This window comes from Gorilla gorilla, chromosome 3 (genome assembly GCF_029281585.2).
Source record: "Gorilla gorilla gorilla isolate KB3781 chromosome 3, NHGRI_mGorGor1-v2.1_pri, whole genome shotgun sequence".
NCBI lineage: Eukaryota > Metazoa > Chordata > Mammalia > Primates > Hominidae > Gorilla > Gorilla gorilla.
In genome coordinates this window covers 54,780,345-54,801,305 of record NC_073227.2, presented here as the reverse complement: position 1 = coordinate 54,801,305, position 20,961 = coordinate 54,780,345, and the positions used below count along the sequence as shown (strand labels likewise).

At 36.5% G+C, this 20,961-nt stretch overlaps 1 protein-coding gene across 9 annotated transcripts in view; it reads left to right on the top strand.

Moving 5' to 3' along the window:
* Window positions 1-20,961, top strand: part of COX7B2 (cytochrome c oxidase subunit 7B2) — a 171,954-nt gene that overhangs the window by 116,167 nt on the left and 34,826 nt on the right. The window lies entirely within an intron of this gene.

The following is a 20,961-nucleotide window of genomic DNA, read 5'->3' as shown; positions in this document are numbered from 1 at the left end:
TAATAAGTAATAAATTACCTGTATAAATATATTTGAGTTTTGAAAATGAAGTGACCAGACTTATTGCTCAAAAACATATAATTCAAAATGGAGCACTGATGTATGTATGAGTGAATAAAAGATTCAGGAGTCTGGGTCTTCAGGAGCTATTTATCTGCCTCTTTCTTCTCAAATGAAATGAAACCAAATACATTTAGCATACAAACTGTTAATCATCTGCAGAACCAACCTTAGGTTAGAATTTAATAAATATTTGTGGAGTAAGTTAACAGAATCACAAGGAATACACCTAAGACAGATAAGTTGCTCGTTCTGTTCCTGCTTCAGATTTTTCTGTTTCTTGAGTCTAAGCAGACATCATGGTGTAAAGATATGCTTAGATAGCAGATAAAAAATTATAGAGTAGTACCTTTTCACATAAAGTATATTTGATTTCAAGATGTGTGGATGTCTAAAACCAAGTTTTTGCTGTTTTTTTTAACAAACCTACATAATTCCTTGACAGAGAAAAATTATTTCCTTCAGTTACTAAGTCACAATTCCAGAGAGAGTCTCACTTTTATTATGTTTTTAAAATCCTAAGAAGTGTCACCTACATTGGAAATATTTACTAAACCTGAACTTTCAAAATACTAGTAGGATACACTTTAGTTGAATCTATAAAAGTAATTCCCCAAAGAGTATACCTTTGACTAGTTTACAGAAACCAATTCAGGATTTACAGAGGAAAATAAATAAATAAACTGAAAAAACGACTAGTCTTCCTTTGTTCAGCTTAATGTTTAAAATTTGAAAGACTTAGGAATTAAGTTTTAGTGATTCATATGGATGGCAATTCGCTTATTTTGTTTTTCACTTGGAACAGTTGAAGTGTATATCTCTATTCCATTTTATATGGTTCACTCCAATGGTCCAGTACATTGTTAATGTCATGAACAGTAATATGCCAACTAGATGTTCTTGGATTTCCATGGTAATCGTGAGCAGTGGTAGATCAATGAAATTAACAGATAACTCAAAAATATATTTTTATTAAATAAACAGTGTTAATATTCCTAGAAAAGATTTAAAAAATTTTTTTGAGATTATTTTTGTGATGGTTGTTTTTGACCAGAACTAACATAACAAGTTGGAGAAGCATAATATTGGTCTTCTATGTTCTATGATTCCATAGACTTGTTTTACTTGTTTTGAACTTTCCTTTACTTGAGTCTTATCTGATAACAATTCAGGTAGACAATTAAATAGTCAAAGGAGAAGCAACTGGAGAACACAAGTAAAATAGCCTTGATAATCTATACACTAGCTAATCAACTTCCTAATCTTTGAATGTTGATTGAATTCATAGACTGTGAAATGGAGTTCTGTAAAGTTTTCGTAACTAAACCTCAACTTAATTTTGCTCTTCTGTAAAAAAATTGCCCATGTTTGTGAAGTTCAGAAACAAAATACTAAGTTTAAATACACCAGGGTTGACTTAGGTCCCAAAGCAGAAAATGGAACAAGCAGATATTTTAGGAAACAGGCCGAGTCAGCATGGTGCTTATTAGAAATGGTTATCTGCACACCTAAATCTCTCTACCACCCTGAGGATAAATAATTTTGTTCTATGAATCATCTCATTCGCTGACTTAGATCAATATAAGTTTATGGTTTCCATCAAAAGATACATGAAATCATGTTTTCCAAGCACTTCTCTGTTTGTTTATTTCCTATAGCATTTCATTAATCTGGAACAATGTGAGTTTACTATTAGTTTTGCTTTGATCATTATCCTCATTTTGTGTCTTCTAAAAATAAGTTATATATACACATACATAAATTGATTTCTATATGTAGAGATATACATCTGTAAATATGTGTGTAGATAAAAAATATTTTATCAATTGTAGTGAAACCAAGGATTCTAAACATTACCATTTGGGTCAAAGCATGTTGGCTAGGAATTCTTTTTACATTTATAACTTCTTATTTTAAATTTCTGACTCCTTACAAATAGCCATTTTACTTGAAATAGATTTTTTTAACTGAGAAATGACCCCTAGCTGTTAAAAAATATCATATGTTTAACAAGATAAGGCTTTTCAAGAACACATTGTCATCAAAACTCACTAAAACTTTTCCTTGGATAATCTTAGTTATGTATGATTTTTTGTTGTCTATCAGAGAAATAACATTGTTTTTTTCAGTTCAGATTTTAAGGTGTTTTGCCATATTGAGTATTGTTTGGTTCTATTTATCTTTGATTTAAATATAATGGGACTGAATATAAATGACCAATCATATTAAATGTGATATACCATGCAATATGGAGCTTCTTTCTTATCTCATACTTTGTTTTACTCTACTACTACTCTACTACGTTTTCCTTTACTTTTTTTCTGTTGTTTTGCTTTTGTTATTTTCTTAATCTGTAAACAAGTCTGTGTGCCCAGCTGAGTTTGTTGAAAGCCTTCATCCCTGAAGTCCTAAACTACATACAAGAAAGCTATAGAGGAAGGAGTTGGGGATCAGAGGCCATACATGTTAAGACTGCAAGCTATCCAAGATAAATTGAATAAGTGAGAAGACATAATTCATATGGTGGGATGACATGGGTGGTCAGCAATTAGATAAATAAAAGCCTCTAAAACTCTGGTTGACTAAAACCCCAGGAAAGGAAAAAGGCAGAACACACAAAGTAAGTAGAGCCAAGGCAAGCTGTGAACCATTACAGAATTCATCTCCAGCCTCCCTAGGCAGCTCAATAAGTCTTGCTGAGCAGGTGCCTAGGTCTTTGTGTATCAAGGCTCTGCTAGACACTGTTTCCTTAGCCCTTGCATCTCAAATGTTATCTCTTCAATAGAGTCTCTTCAGTATCCCCAAAGCTACAGTTAATATGTTCCTCAATACTTTATCAGTTCCCATTTTATTTTTTCTTTCTAATGTTATTTAGTCAACATTGAGCACCTACAGTGTGCCAGCCATTCTGGTGAAAGTACCAAATGAGGTATGAAAGAGCTGTCACATGTATCTTTTTTTTAACAATTTTTTTTTTATTTGAGACAGAATCTCACTCTTGTTGTCCAGGCTGGAGTGCAATGGCGCGATCTCGGCTCATTGCAACTTCTGCCTCCCGGGTTCAAGCGATTCTTCTGCCTCAGCCTCCCAAGTAGCTGGGATTACAGGTATGCGCCACCACACCTGGCTAACTTTGTATTTTTAGTAGAGACAGGGTTTCTCCATATTGGTCGGGCTGGTCTCAAACTCCCGACCTTAGGTGATCTGCCCGCCTCGACTTCCCAAAGTGCTGGGATTACAGGCATGAGCCACCGCACCTGGCTATCATATTCTTTAAATCCACTCAATTAGGCTTTAAACCACTGTTCCAAAAGGATGCTAGGAAATTCCTTATCAGTTCTTCTTAGTCTTCCACGCCTTCCTAAGATCACACAAGGAGAATTTGCAATGCTCAGAAGATGGAAGAAAGCTACTGACTGTTCTCTCTGTCATGGTTGTCAGTATCATCATCTTTTCCAAGTTCACAGCAGACCCTGGAAGTCCAGAAACTCTCTCTTTTATGCCACATGTGGAGGGTGGGTTCTTTGCACAGATTCAAACTTCTTAGATATACTATCCTCCTATCATACTCTCTTAGGTCTGGCTACCTCTTTAGGGGCCAACTATGGTCTGTACTACTGAAGAAACCTACAGGCATCTTTTTCTGTAGCCGGGCATCCCTACCTTGCTACTTTCCTCCCTAAGATATCTGACATAATCTCCTCAGTGATTTTAGGCTTTTTATAAAAGGCAGGCTTCTTCAGGCTACTTTCACTTCCTACCAGGCTGTAAACCCTAAGGTGAAGAATTGCAAAGCTAGATTATCTCAGTAAAATGAGAAAAGAAAAAATATATCTGAACCTCTCAAAAATGTATTTGTCAGTCTAAAATGGAAGATAGATATTGTACAAGTGACTATTATACATGAGAAAAATAATTGTAATGCACCCAGAGAATTTATTCCTAGAAGCAAAATAAGTAAGCATGCCAATATTTAGCTACATTTGTGCCCATCATGGCATTACTTACTTACTAAAGCCAAAAACAAAAACAACAACAACAGCAGCAAAAACCAGGAATCAACATTAGTGTTCAACAATGGAAGAGTGGTCACATAAAGTATGTTTCACATGTACAAGTCTGTACTACATAGGTACATGAGTATCATCAGAATTTTGCTATTAACATGAGAAGATGTTCATAATATATTTTAGGTGCAAAAGTAAATTATAAAGAGCATGAATGGCAAGATACTTTCCAATATTTTACCAGTGGTTATGACTAAGTAGCTTGGTTGCTGGGAAGTCAGGAGTTTTCATTTTTACTCTTTTTGTTCACTTGCATGTTTTCATTTTTTTTAATCAAAGAATGTGTATTTTCTTTTAACCATGAAAATAAAAGCAAAAAGAACTATTTTGAATTTCAAAAAAAGAACTAGTAGCTTCTATCTATTGCTAACTGTGTCAGTCACTTTGAATAAGCATTTTTCATGCATTATTTATATTCTTCTTACCAATCCTGAGAATAGGTATAGAAAGATGGATTTTTTTTTCAGTTTATTTCCCCTTTTTTTCCCCATAAGAGAGAGTATTGGATTGGTGGATGGAGAGGCCATGTTTCCTCCTAGGCAGGGTTGCTGCATAGTAACAGATTGCTCACCCATGGGTTGCTCCCCTTCTCTATTCATGTGGTTAGGTGAAGATCTCCCGTCCCCTGTCCACCCAGGCTTTCTTTTATCCTTGTCCTTTTATTAATATCTTAACATGCTTGTCATTGCTTTTAATTTGGGTAGAATAAGGCAATGAAGTGAGCATAAAAAGGCTTTACAAGTATGAATGATATGAAGAAATCTAATCTTTTAAAAGATGTATGTTGAGTGATTTCCACACAAACATCAAATTGCTGTATCATAGCCGGGCATGGTGGCGGGCGCCTGTAGTCCCAGCTACTCGGGAGGCTGAGGCAGGAGAATGGCGTAACCCAGGAGGTGGAGCTTGCCGTGAGCTGAGATTGCGCCACTGCACTCCAGCCTGGGCGACAGAGCAAGACTCCGTCTCAAAAAAAAAAAAAAATTGCTCTATCAGATTTTGTGGAATTCTTTCACATCCGTTTTTTCAACAACAATAGAGGTTTTTTTTAATGAAAGCAGTATTGTGTTAGTTTTAAATATTTGGTAGTTGTTTCTACATCATTGATGGCATACCTTTCTTCAACAGGTTCTCATCTGCTCAATATTCATGTGAGTGTAGTTCTACTGATTTGTCAGTACACGAGACAATAGCTGCACAAGCAATGAGACATAAAGTGCTAACGTCTGTGCCTTATCTGATAATTTTTAATGCTATTTAAATATATTTTTAAAACTCTTTGGAGTAATGAAATAGATTCTAAAAATTTATTTGCATATCTTTATATATTTTCTTTGTAATTTCATGCCAGATTTGTGCACGTGCCTTATACTTATTATGATTTAATTATTTCCCTTAGTAAACACTTTTAGCTAAAAGAAATTTTGAAAAGAAAAATAATTTGTTGTGAAGTGAAATATGATAACCTATCAGGATCAAGGAGCTAATATGTGATGATATTTAGTATTTTACAAATACAAAACTGTGTAAGCAGCACTTCTGGATGGCATTAAATATAAAGCTAAGCAATCAACACTTATTCATAAGACAACAATTAAGTCACGAGTATTAGGACATGTCTTTGCAAAAGTGATCCTTCTGTGGATCTTGGGGTTGAGAATTTTACTTCAGGTGGTTATCAGTAATATAGAAATAGATCATTTACTTGATTAAAGCTTCTTTTCTAAGTCTTTTTTTTTTTTTTTTTTTTTTTTTGAGACAGTCTTGCCCTGTCGCCCAGCCTGGAGTGCAATGGCGCTATCTTGGCTCACTGCAACCTCCGCCTCCCGGGTTCAAACAATTCTCCTGCCTCAGCCTCCTGAATAGCTGGGATTACAGGCATGCGCCACCATGCCTAGCTAATTTTTGTATTTTTAATAGAGATGGAGTTTCACCATGTTGGCCAGGCTGGTCTCGAACTCCTGACCTCATGATCCGTCTGCCTCGGCCTCTCAAAGTGCTGGGATTACAGGCATAAGCCACCACACCCGGCCCTTTTCTAAGTCTTTTTAATCTTTAATGTCTAAGGCTAAATTATATATTAAATTAGTATTACTTTTTATTAAATTTGTATATTATTTTATTTTACAAAATAGTATTTTTTGTAACGCACAGCCTGATTTTGTCTACTCATTGTATGTTTTTCTGATACAAATACCTTTTCCTTTTTAATTTTGCCCCTCTCTTATTCCATGAGGTTCTGATGAGACTGCTATTCACAAAAGTAACTGGGTTATATAGCAGAGTTGTGACATAACTGATGTCTGGCTATGATTTGGAAGTACACGTAACATAAAACAAGTGAGTTAGAGCTTTTGATGAGATATACACAGACAATGGGAAACAGAAAATAAGTTCATGATACTGTCCCAATCATGTCATCTGCCAAAAGACAGGACTCGCCTTAGTAGAAGAGGAGGAAATCATAAAGAGAAGTAAAACTGCCAAATTCAGAGTGCTGATAATATCTGATTGTTTGATGTGTGTTGCAGGTACCACCCCCAACTTTCCCAGTTGTGTGAGTCAGTTACTTTCTCTCTTTTCTTCTTTTTCTTCCTTGTTTCTTCTTTCTTCCCTTTCCTTTCCTGCCCTGCCCTTCCCTTTTTGTTTAAGCTAGTTTGACTTTTGTTCATATCATTTGCAAGCAAAATGTTATTTGGCCTCAGGGAATGGGCCTAGCATGTGTGAGTTTTCCTTAGGAACACCTGGCTTGAAAGAAAGCTTTACTTAAACAGAAAAATAGGATGATCCCCTCTGTAGATGTAGTCATTCCCCTTTCTTAGTAAAGCCAGGGTTTATTCAGTGAGCTTATTTTCAAAATGGCAGAATAGGGCAAGTATGGAAGTGTAATACACGTATTAATAATGTGGATTTCTCACTTACCACCAGTGACCTAGCTACTAGTAATGTGACTGTCTAGTTTTCTGAAATCACTGATAAGCAAAGGATCCCTGTTACGAAATGATAGTTCTAAGAGATCAGCCAGCTACCTGGTTACAGGTCAATTACACTGGCCTTTTTCCATTTTACAAAAGTGAGCAATCTGTAGTCTCTAAAGTACTTCTTTTGGATTTGGTTGTGTTTTCCAGCCTGTAATGTTTCTGTCAAAGCCTTTACTCATGGGTTCCCTGAATGTTCTAAACAGTGTTGCAATATTCCACTCAAATCACTCTCATCTTCTAATTTACTTTACAGTGGAAGAAAAGCAGTACAAGGGACTAATACTTGTTTGTTCTTTTCATGTACCCCATTTTTAATGGAGTTTCATTTAGAATATGTGGTTATCATTTAGCATTATCAGGTTATCCCTTAGAATTATTTTATTGGTGAATAAAGAATTAAGCCAAATATAGTATTGTGTCTGGAATTGGTGGGTTTTTGGTCTTGCTGACTTCAAGAATGAAGCCGCGGACCCTCATGGTGAGTGTTACAGTTCTTAAAGATGGTGTGTCCAGAGTTGGTTCCTTCAGATGTTCAGATGTGTCCGGAGTTTCTTCCTTCTGGTGGGTTCGTGGTCTCACTGACTTCAGTAGTGAAGTTGCAGACCTTCGCAGTGAGCATTACAGCTCTTAAAGTCAGCACGTCTTGAGTTGTTTGTTCCTTCCGGTGGATTCCTGGTCTTGCTGGCTTCAGGAGTGAAACTGAAGACCTTCCTGGTGAGTGTTACAGCTCTTAAAGGTGGTGCAGACCCAAAGAGTGAGCAGCAGCAAGATTTATTGCGAAGAGCAAAAGAACAAAGCTCCCACAGCCTGGAAGGAGACCCAAGTGGGTTGCTGCTGCTCTCTTGGGCAGCCTGCTTTTATTCCCTTATGGGACCCTCCCCCCCTCGCCCCCCACCAACATCCTGCTGATTGGCCCATTTTACAGAGAGCTGATTGGTGCGTTTACAAACCTTGAGCTAGACACAGAGTGCTGATTGGTGCATTTACAATCCTTTAGCTAGACGCAAAAGTTGTCCAAGTCCCCACTAGATTAGCTAGACACAAGCACTGATTGGTGCATTTACAAACCTTGAGCTGGACACAGAGTGCTGATTGGTGCGTTTACAATCCTTTAGCATTTACAATCCTCTGGCTAGACATAAAAGTTCTCCAAGTCCCCACCAGATTAGCTACATACAGAGTGCTGATTGGTGCATCCACAAACCCTGACTAGACACAGAGTGCTGATTGGTGCATATACAATCCTCCAGCTAGACATAAAAGTTTTCTAAGTCCCCACCCAACTCAGGAGCCCAGCTGGCTTTGCCTAGTGGATCCTGCGCAGGGGCCGTGGGCAGAGCTGCCCACCAGTCCATGCCACGTGCCCGTACTCCTCAGCCCTTGGGAGGTCAGTGGGACCAGGTGCCACGAGCAGGGGGCGGCGCCCATCAGGGAGGCTCGGGCTGCACAGGAGCCCTCCGGGCCGGGTGGGGGGTGCTCGTGCATGGCGGGCTGCAGGTCCTGAGCCCTGCCACACGGGGAGGCGGCTGAGGCCCAGGTGGGCAGGTAATGCTGAGGGACCTGGCGCATCCTCCACAGCTGCTGGCTTGGGTGCTAAGCCCCTCACTGCTTGGGGCCGGCAGCACTGGCTGGTCACTCCAAGTGCGGGGCCTGCTGAGCCTGCGCCCACCCGGAACTCGCGTTGGGTGGTGAGCGCCGGGCACAGCCCAGGTTCCCACCATTCCCTCTCCTTCCACACCTCCTGGCAAGGAGAGGGAGCCAGCTCTGGCCTCAGCCAGCCCAGAGAGGGGCTCCCACAGTGCAGGGCTCCACACTGAAGGGCTCCTCAAGCATGGCCAGAGTGGACACTGAGGCCAAGGAGGCGCCGAGAGCAAGCGAGGGCTGCTAGCACATTGTCACCTCTCAGTATGTGTAGGAAAGGATTGAAAAGAAGGTTTGAAAACCAAATCTTGAGAAGGGCGGAAACCAGGGAGGCTTTGCTTATGTCTGAGGAAGGTGTATCAGACGACTCAATTCTAACTAATCTTGGTTTCTGAATGTGTGTGTTCGTGTTAACCATGACTGGAATTTATGGAGGAGAGAATCTGTTTGACTTAGTTTGGGTAGTGTGCTCACGTTTGTGATCAGAGTGGGAAGGGGTCTATTATCCGAATAGCAGTATGTAAGTATATTAAATGGTAAAAAGTCCAGAGCAGAACTGTAGTAGCTACATTTTTGCTTTCTCAGTGTGTTGCTTTTGTGCCCCCTCTCTCCTCTACTGCCCACCTTCTAATAGTAAGTCTACTAGCTATATGTTGGTACATATGATCAAAGCTGTTGGTAATCATATCTGCCTGCTTTTAGGGTTACTTTTCTAATGTAAAAATAACAGATACCCTATATCTGCCATATTGAAATCCATTACCAGCTGTAGACACCTCTGCAGAGATAATAATAATGAAACATATTTTCATATTTTTGATAAATGCTAATGATTTCTGAAGTGCAGTAAAGTAAGACATTGACTTATGAAAATGACTTCGTTTTGTGAAGTAATGCAGTGTTGTAATATTCATTAATTTTATGGAGATGATGAGTATGGAGCAAGGCCAAATGTTACTGATGGTATAATCTATAAACAAAGGTTTAACAGTTGTTCAAATAGATTAAAAATGGGAGCCAAAGTTAGTCTTTTTATGGAGCACAGAAGGAGCCACGCTGAAGACAAGTAAAAAAGCCATAGCAATTAGTGTTGTATTTATGTTTCAAGTATATGTAATCACATATCCAATCATTTAAGTCCTTAGGGAACCAAATGTCTGCAAGGCAGCGATCTTATACCTTTATCATTCTATCCGTCCTCTAGTTAGGGATCTGATAGCAGTGGTTTAGACTTTTTTTTTTTCTTTTTGAGACGTAGTCTCTGTCACCCAGGCTGGAGTGCAGTGGCACGATCTTGGCTCACTGCAAGCTCCGCCTCCCGGGTTCACGCCATTCTCCTGCCTCAGCCTCCCAAGTAGCTGGGACTATAGGCACCCATCATCACGCCTTGCTAATTTTTTGTATTTTTAGTAGAGATGGGTTTTTACCATGTTAGCCAGGATGGTCTCAATCTCCTGACCTTCTGATCCACCTGCTTCGGCCTCCCAAAGTGCTGGGGATTACAGGTGTGAGCCACTGCGCCCGGCCAGCAGTGGTTTAGACTTTGAGCAAGAGCTTTACCTTTAGTCATAGCTGAGTTTGATTACTGGATCTACCATATTCCAACCATGTAACCCTGGATTAGTCATTGAATCTAATCAAGCTTATTAAATTCTTTTTAAAAAAAGACTTGTAATACACTTTATTTTTATTATATGTTTAAGTTATACAACAAAGTTTGATATGCATATCCATAGTGAGATTATTACCACAGTCACACAAATTAACATGTTGATGTTCTCACATAGTTATCTAAAATCTACTCTTAACACATTTTTACTATACCATATAATATTATTCACTGTAGTGAATTATTTATTAGAATAATGTATTTCACATAATTATTAATACAACTTTGTACCATTTGACCTCCATTTTCCCATTTGCTTCCCCCCACTCCATCCCTGGCAACCACCACTCTACTTACTGCTTCCTTGTATTCAAGTTTTTTTTTTTTTAATTTTTTTATTTGGTTTAGTTTGTTTTTTTAGATTTCACTGTTAGAATGACAGCTATCAAAAAGACAAGAGATAGCAAGTGTTGGTGAGGGTGTGGAGAAAAGGAAGCCCTTGTGCACTGTTGGTGGGAATGTAGATTGGTGCAGCCATTGTAGAAAACAATATGGAGGTTCTGAACGAATTCAAAAATAGAGCTACCATATAACCCAGCAATCTCTCTTCTGGGTCTATACCCAAAGGAAGTGAAACCACCATTTTGAAAAGATATTAAATATCTGCACCTCCATGTTCATCACAGCATTATTCACAGTAGCCAAGGTATGGAAACAATCTGTTTCCATCAATGGATGACTGCATAAAATGCAGACATATATATATACACAACGGAATATTATTCAACCTTAGAAAAAGGAAATCCTCCTATTTGTGACAACATGAATGAACCTAAAAAACAGTTTGCTAAGTGAAATAAGCCAAACACAGAAAGAAAAATACTGTATGATCTCACTTATAAGTGCAAGCCTATTAGATTCTCAATGTGTGATTTGGAAATACCATTGCCTCTTTGGGTTGCCTGAGAATTAAATGTAATAATATAAGTAAATTTTGAATCACAGTCTTCAGCATGTAATATTTAAATGAATTGTAGCTATAACATTGGTTATTCATTAAACACTTGTTGGATTGTCAGGTCAATGACTTCTGAGGACTTCTTAGTTAAAGCCACACTCTTTGTCAAAAGAATTATATCAATGAATGTAAAAATTTTCAGTATCTACATTGCAAGAATAACAACATTTGTTTTATATTGTATTTTTAGATGCATACACTTATGAAAACTCAGTGTATTATTGAATCGGAGCACATGTTTGCCACATAAAATATTATTGTTTTAAAGGAGTCCAACAATTTAATAAACTAGGCAGATGAACTATTGAATTACTACAGTGAAAATTTAGTTTCACTGATTATTCTACTCACTGAAGTAACAGATGCTAAAAATACTAGCAAATACTTTAATACTGATGGAACTAATTGATATATCAAATTATTCAGTGGATCATCAGCTGATGTGGTTTTACATGCAAGACATAAGCTATATTTAAAAATGTCTACTGATTCTATATGCTTTATCTCACACATTAGCATCAAATGCACATTTTTTAATTTGAATGTAACAGTGGGAAGCTGTTTAAGTAGGTCACTCGTAATTGAATTTGATATACGGTGTTTATTTTTCTTGTTCTACTAGTCAGTGAACATCTTGGTTGACTGGTCATAAAAAATAATGAAACTGAAAATCTGCATGCATTTACCTAGAAATGCAGTGTTACCATAAGAAAATACCAATAACATAGAGAGTTCAGATGATAACCTGGTTTGCTGACTACATGTTATTGTCATTGTTACTGTATATTGAAAAAGGAAAATTAATGAGTATAGGAGACACTTGTGTAATATGAACTAGGTTAACTACCTTTGGGAGAACTATCAACAGAAATTATAGTGATAGGAAAAGTTTTAGCCTTGTTCATGGACACTTCTGAGAAAGAATCTTGAAATTTTCAAAGTTCTTATCACAGAATTTGATTTTCAAATCACACATTCCACACTCTTCCCTCCCCACCTTCAGACTCATGTCAGTTAAGAAAAATGCCCTTTGTCTTTGTGAAGGTAAGGATCACTTCATTTTGAACCAATGATGGTGTCAAAATGAGCTGGTAGTGATAGTAATAGATCACATTTATTAAATATTTACTATATGCCAGACACCATGTCAGTACAATTAAAAGAGAGAAAAAAAAAGATGGAAATGCATGCCTTCATGGAGCTTATATTTTACCGGGAGAAGATAGATGTATCGTGTCATTTGGTCCATCTGTTTAACTTTATGAAGTAAGCACCAGTGTTATCTCCATCTATTTTTGAGGAAATTGAAGCATGAAGAAGTTTAGTATTTGCCTTATGTCACATGGCTAGTTAAGGACTGAACCAGCTGCAATGTCCAGCTATTCCATGATAATTCTGTTTTTCCTAGTCTTTTGGTTCTTATTTTGACAATCCTATGCATTTCTTAAACTGAAGCTATCTACCTGCTGCCAGCCTTCATAACTACATACCTTCCCTTCTTTCTTATAATACAGATGAACTGAGTACCTTTCTGAGGCAAGCTCCCCCATTTATACCCAAGATTCCCTTGTCCTTGTTTAGTCAAAGGACTTATCCTAACAGTTCCTCCTTTTCTTTTTCTACATTGGTGTTTCCTCTCTCTCCACTGGATAATTCTACATCAGAGGACATACATGCTATTATTTTTCCATTATTTAACACTCACTCTCTCCTCACCGCCACCGCCTTCATCTCCCTGTCTCTCTCTCTCTCTGTCACTCCACTTTCCCCTATAGCTACTGGCTCACTTATCTGCTCTTTGATAAAAGCAAAATTCTTCATGAGTTATCCATACTAACTGTATTCAATTGCTCTTCCATTTATTTCTTAAAAGCATTTCATTCAGGCCTTTACTCCCCTTTTATTTCATGGAATTTTTTTGGTCTGGTTTCAAGGTCCAGATTCTGTTTTCAGAATTAGAAAATACATTTCAAAGACCATTGAGTATCCTTACTTTCATATATGGTAAGCCTTATGTCCATGGCATGAGCTTACTAACACACATATATATTACATTTACTCTGGATGATGCAGCAGTTTAATCTGCATCTTTAGCATATTTATATTCAGTATGCATCCAATGGAAGGGCATAAATGGTAAGAAGAAATTGAGATGTTGACAGAACCATCTTACTGCCAACTGCGGCAAATTAGATGTTTTGCCACATAGGTAAAAAGGAGGAGGACAGCCTGTACCATTTAACTTTAAACTAGCTGGTGTATGGTGATCAAGAAAAGCCCTGAATCTCTGGGATGGAACTGCTGGAGATCCTATGTTGCTTTTGTAAGTTGTAAGTAAGGGGTGAGGTTCATGATCTTTACTAATCTCTTCCTGGGTATGTGGAGAAGCCCAAGGGTTTATCTTATTGCTCCATCTGTAGCTGCTGAAATAAAATGGCTGAAGAAAGGAGACAGAAAGCCAAGAGGGATTATTAATTACTCTTTTGTCTTTATCCTTTGTAACCAACCAGTCACCAAACCCAGGAGAGACTGATATTTTTTGATCTTCTCCCCTTCTCTGAATTCCCATTGCCAGTACTTTACACGCTTAATCATATCCCACTGAGTTTATTACAACAGTGCTTATCTTGCTTCCCAGTCTGACACTCTTCACATGGCTCAGAGTTTTCTTTCTAATGCACACACACAGACACACAGACACACAGACACACACACACACACACACACACACACTCTGAAACTACTCTGCAGCTTAAAAGTTTGTGGTGACCTCTTATGGCCATTAGGATATAGTCCAGATATTTTAACAGGAAATGGTTAAAAACGAAGTTCAAAAAGTTATATTTTTGCCATCATTATTATTTTGCTGTTTGGGAATACTGTATGCATATTCCTTTAAAAGGAATTTTTTTAGGGCAGACCCCCACTTTCCCCATATCTCAGGCATGGACTTTGTCTGTCTACTAGATAATCCTCCACTGCCCCATACTCATAGGAGCAATGGTATATGCATTTCAACCTGCCTGTAATTGTCTGTTGTCAGGAAGTATGTCTTATTTACTGGTTTATCTTCAGGGCACAGGAGCATTCCTAATACACAATAAATATATCTTTAGATAAATATTCTTCAATTTAAATAAACATTCCATCTTTTCTCAAATTGCCAAGTATTGGCATCTCACATTTTTATAGAAACTTGGGAATAACGTTGGGGACTGTCTTACCAGTATTTGCATTTGTCTTCTGGCATCAGGCCTCTTTGAACACCTCAGATAACAGCGATCTCACTACCTCATAAGAAAGTCTCTTTCTTTATACGATACGATAAGCTTTATTATTTATAATCCTCTTTTTGTGTTTAACCAAAATTTACTTATAAATTCCTATTCTAATTTGTAATACTTTAGCCCCGTTGAACCCCATCTACTCTTCTTGTAGACATCATACGTAATGGAAGATTTTGACTCTCCGTGTATCTTGCTGCTGTAATAGGTTTTACATTATGGAGAAAAAGACATATTATTCAGACGCTTCTTTTTATAATATCCATACATAATGGAGGGGGATATTCATTGCGGTATGACCCAATTAGACAAAAGCATTTAAACAGCTTATTCATCACTAAATAGTAAAAGATTCTGCTAATGGAAGTAGTGCACAGTAATGTGTCATATACTTCAGGAAAATGTAAAAGTCTAAAAACTGAGCATTCTGTTTTCCATGATGAAAGATTTAGTCATCCTAAAATACAGTGACTTTTTGCAATTTTGTTACAACACCAAACTGAATAGAGATTATTCTTTTAACAACATATGACCGTAACACTAAAATTTGGCTCCAGAAAACCTGATACTCTGGTTTGCAAAATGCTGCCTTATAATATATGCTTTTCATAACATACTGGAAGTCATATTTGTTATGTTTCATAAAGAATATAAATAATTTCTGTTTTCTTAGTCATTATCTTAAAAAATCTGACTGGCAAACGATATGTACTTGTAATTTATGTTTAAGTATCAAGCAGTATCACTTACAATGTCTAGAATTGAGGTAATTATGTAGTTAAGGTCTCATATATGTGACCACAGAAAATCCACAGAAACCTAATTTTATTTCATAGATATGGAAACATCAACTATTTGAAAATTAAATAACATATCTTTGTTTATATATTAAAGTAAGTATAAGCTGTGTTCTTATTCAGTGCCTTATTTTTTGAGTGAATAACTTGCTTTAAAATTGTATAGTGAAAATGTAAATCACATTTAGTCAAATCTCTGATACATTTAAATTGTTTGCCTTTTGGATTCCAGATCAGCCCTAGGATCAGTTATTCCTTCATTCCAAGAGTGCTTATTATCAGCTACCATATTGACCCACCAGTGATAAGACTTGAGGATATAAGAGGTCCAGATAAAAATGGATAGGGATATGAGAGAAGAGTAAAGTAGGTATCAGAGAAAGAGAAAAAAATAAATAATTTTATTTATTATTAAAACTCTGTATTAGTAAACTCTGTTTAGCCATCAGTACCAACAAATGGCACTTTAGACATGGAAAATAGGGGGAATAGACAACAGTCCACCAATGATATATAGATAAGATACATATCACTTTCCCTTTAAAGTCACACCCCCTACATTGATGCCAATATAATAGAACTATCCACAAAATATTTAGAATGGAAATCTTCTGACATGCATGAAAAATTCATAAAACTAAAGCATTGTAGCAAAATGTAGTCAGACAGAGAGTTAGTATAATTTCTCTGAATTTGAAGACGAGGTCAGGTAAATTTTAAATTCAACACAATGATTGAAAGTAGCCATTGATAGACGAACCAGACCCTAAGGTAACGGGTTATAAATGTGTTGCTAACCAAGCCAAGAAGGGGATTTAGTTTTTTGTTTGTTTGTTTGTTTTAAGATAAACACTTGCAAACTTCGGGGCACTTTCCAGAAAGGGAATAACAGAATAACAGCTATTTGAGTTATTGAAAATATCAAAAGCGTGAACATCTTGACTGAAACGGAATCACGGAAAGCATAACTTAACTAATTCTGTTGGATCTGACTGTCTAGCAGGAGATTGTTAATGAGCTGTCCATGGATTCTGGAAAATCAGAGTCAGAGAGGAAATATTCAGGTCAGCCTAAAGAGAATGATGGAACAAGGGAATTAGGAGGGCACATGTTTCCAGTTACTGTGAAGTACAGCTTTCTCTGAATCATGAACTTCAGTTTAGTCATTGTTTGGCTAAAACATACCTCTAGATAAAAGCCTCAAAGTGGCAGTCTATAGACTAAAGATAGCCCCCAGGTCTTGTTTGCCCTACACTGTATTTTAGAAATTAAGTCTATTAAAAATGAATATATTTTAAATTAGAAATCTAGATGCTCAGCTTCTTTCTAAAAAATTAGATCCAGAAGCCCAGCTCAAATTCCAGCAAGGCAACAGTCAAGTTGAACATGATTTTGCTACTTCACCATGATTTTTAATATAGCTTATTTTTCCCCAACATTGAAGCTTTAGTGTCAGTTCTTATTTTTTATCATGCTTATACTATGCATTTTCCTTATGTATTAGTCCATTCTCCCACTGCTATAAAGAACTGCCCGAGACTGGGTAATTTACAAAGGAAAGATGTTTAATTGACTCACAGTTCAGCATGACTGGGGGGGGCCTCAGAAAATTTACAGTCATGCAGAAGGGGAAGCAAACACGTCTTCTTCACATGACAGCAGGAAGGAGAAGCACTGTGCAAAGGGGGAAAAGCCCCTTATAGAACCATCAGATCTTGTGAGAACTCACTCACTAACAGCAGCATGGGGGTAACTGCCCCCATGATTCAGTTACCTCCCATCAGGTCCCTCCCATGACGTGTGGGGATTATGGGAACTACAATTCAAGATGAGATTTGGGTGGGGACACAGTCAAACGATACTACCTTATAACAGTAGAAAACTATTTTTCTATTTTCTTGTTTCTATCTGGAATAGAACATAAAATCAGTTAAAAATAGACACCGTATTTCATGTGTTGCAAAAGAACAGAGAATCTGTATATTTTCATTGAAGTGTAAAAATTTTCTACCTAATTTTATGAAAATCCTCAGCCAATTTACTACTTTTCCATTATTTTTCTGGTTTCCATGGACATTTAATTTTGTGTCTTATGTTCTAGAGTCAACAATCAAAAAAATATTTTTAAGTCTTATTTAAAGCCCACCAAACTAACTCCATTGGTAATTATTTGGTGTCCTACCGTCTACTTAACGGAAATAGGTACCTTTACTACTGGACTAAGTAAGCACTAGCAGTAAATCATCCTGTTGTTTAAAACTGTAAGTTTGCACATTATGATTTGATCATCTGAAACCAAAACAATCCTGCATAAGTTGAAAGAAAATAAATTTCTGTGAAGATGAGAATCAGGTACTAGATTGCAACCACTCTACTTAAACTCTACAGTAGCTAACTTTTCTGTTCCTTGGCATTTCTTTCTCTCCCTTTCTTTCTTTTTTCCTCCTTCCCAGCTTTAATGAGGTTTATATAAGAAATAAAAATTATATATATTTAAGATATACAATGTCATGTTTTGATTTATGTGTACATTGTGAAATAATTACTACCATCAAACTAATTAACATATTCATGACCTCAGATACTTACCATTTTCTTTGTGTGGTGAGAACATTTAAGATCTACTCTCTTAGCAAATTTCGAGCATACTATACAGTATTATTAACTATATTGCCCATGCTGCACATTTGATCTTTAGAACTTATTCAATCTACTGATACTTTGTGCCCTTTGACTTGCAACTCCCCATTTCCCCCACACCCCAGTGCGTGACAACACCATTATTCTCTGTTTCTACGAGTTTGATTTTTTTAGGTTCCATATATAAGTGAGATTAACCAGTATTGTATTTGTCTTTCTGTGCCTGGTTTATTGAACTTAGCATAATGTACTCCAGGTTCATCCATATTGCCATGAATGGAAGGATCTCCCTTTTTTGGCTCAATAATATTCCACTGTATGCGTGTGTCTAATCACATTTTTTAATATATTTATCTGATGATCTACACTTAGGCTGATCCCACATCTTGCATGTTGTGAATAGTGCCACAATGAAAGAGATACAGGTTGTGCATGCCAAGTGCAAAAGTCCAAAGTTAAAAATACTCCAAAATTTGAAACTTTTTGAGCACCAACATGATACTCAAAGGAAATGCTCATTGGAGAATTTTGGATTTCAGATTTTCAGATTTGGAATGTTCAACCCGTAAGTATGTACGGCTTTAGTATTCCTTATCTGAAATACTTGGGATCAGAGGTTTGTCAAATAGAAATTTGATTTGTTGTTGTTATTGTTGTGGGGGGGTTGGATTTTGAAATGTTTGCATTATATTTACCAGTTGAGTATCTCTAATCTGAGAATCTGAAATGCTCCAGTGAGTATTTCCTTTGAGTACGATGTTGGCACTCAAAAAGTTTTGGATTTTGGAGAATTTTGAGTTTCAGATTTTCAGATTAGGGATACTCAAAACTGTAAAGCAACTATTCCAAATAAAAAAAAAATCTGAAATCTGTAACACCTCTGGTCCCAAGCATTTCAAATCTGATATAGTCAACCTGTACTGATATCATTTGCTTTAAATGTGTACCCAGAAGCGAGATTGTTGGATCATATGTTGGTTATATTTTTATTTTTATGTAGAGTCTCCATAGTGTTTTCCATAATGGCTATACCAACTTACATGTCCACCAACCATGCCCAAGGGGACCCCTTCTCTCCACACTCTCACCAACAAATATTATCTCTTGTCCTTTTGATAATAGCCATCCTAATGGGTCTGAGGTAATTTCTCATTATAGTTTTGATGTGCATTTCTCTGATAGTTAGTGATGTTGAGAATTTTTCCATACACCCGTTAGCAGTTTGCATGTCTTCTGTGGATAAATGTCTTTTCAGATCCTTTTCTTGTTTTTAAATTGGGTTACTTATTTATTGCTGTTGTATTATTTGAGTTCCTTATATATTTTGGATATTAGCACCTTATCATGTATGGTTTGGAAATATTTTCTCTCATTTCTTAAATTGTCTGTTTATACAGTTGATTTGCTTTGCAAAGCTTTTTAGTTTGATGCAATCCCATTTGTATGTTTTTGCTTTTATTGCCTGTGCTTTTGGGGTCATATAAAAAAATTACTGTCTCAACCAGTGTCAAGAAGCTTTGTCTTTATGTTTCTTTTAGTAGTTTTACAGTTGCCGGTCTTATTTTTAAGTCTTTAATCCCTTTTGAGTTGATTCTGCATATAGGGTAAGATAAAGAGCCAATTTTATGTTCTTGGATATGGAAAACAAATTTCCCAACACCAGTAAATGAAGATACAATCATTTCATCATTTTATGTGATTGACACTTTTGTTGGAGATCAATTGACCATAAATGTGTGGTTTTTTTTTCTGGTCTCTCTATTCTGTTCCAGTAGGTGGTCTATATATCTGTTTTTATACCAGGGCCATACTATTTTGATTAGTAGACCTTTATGGTATATTAGAAATCAGGTAGTGTGGTGCTTCCAGTCAAAACTGATTTAGGAATTCTTTTATCTTATGGTTCCATATGAATTTTAGGATTTATTTTTATTTTTATGAAAAATGCCATTGGAATTTTGATAGAGATTGCATTGAATCTAAGATTTATTTGGGTAGTATGGACATTTTAACAATTTTAGTTTCAACTCATGAACATAAGGCATTTTTTTCATTTATTTGTGTCTTCAGTAGTTTTATCAATATTTCATAGTTTACAATGTACAGATTTTTAACATCCTTGGTTAAATTTATTTCTAAGTATTTCATTTATTTATTTTTGATGCTATTGTTATTGGGGTTGTAGTTCTGGATTCTTTTTCAAGCAGTTCCTTGTTAGTGTATAGAAACACAACTGATTTTTGCATGTTGATTTTTTTATCCTGAAACTGAATTTATTTATTATTTCTAGCAGTATTTTGGTAGAATCTTCAAGGACTTCTTTGTGTAAGATCATGTCATCTGCAAACAGAAAATTTTAATTTTTTCCTTCTGATTTGGATGCATTTTATCACTTCCTCTTGCTCAGTTGCTCTGGCAAGGCCTTCCTATACTGTGTAGGATAGAAATGGCAAGAGTGGGCATCCTGATCTTGTTCCTCATCTTAAAGGAAAGGCTTCAGCTTCTCATCACTGCATCACTGAGTATGATATTAGCTGTGGGCTTATTGTATATGGTCTTTATTTTTTCGAGGAACGTTCTTTCTATACCTAATTTGTTTTTTTTATCATGACAAGATGGTGAAATTTGTCAAAATTTTTTTCTGCATTTAAGATCATTGTATACTTTTAAAATCATCAGTTTTTTTTTTCTTTTCTTAAGACAGAGTCTCACTCTGTCACCCATGATGGAGTGTAGTGTGCGATCTTGACTCACTGCAATCGCTGCCTCCCAGGCTCAGGTGATTCTCCTGCCAGTCTTCTGAGTAGCTGGCATTACATGCACATGCCAACACACCTGGCTAATTTTTTTTGTACTTTTAGTAG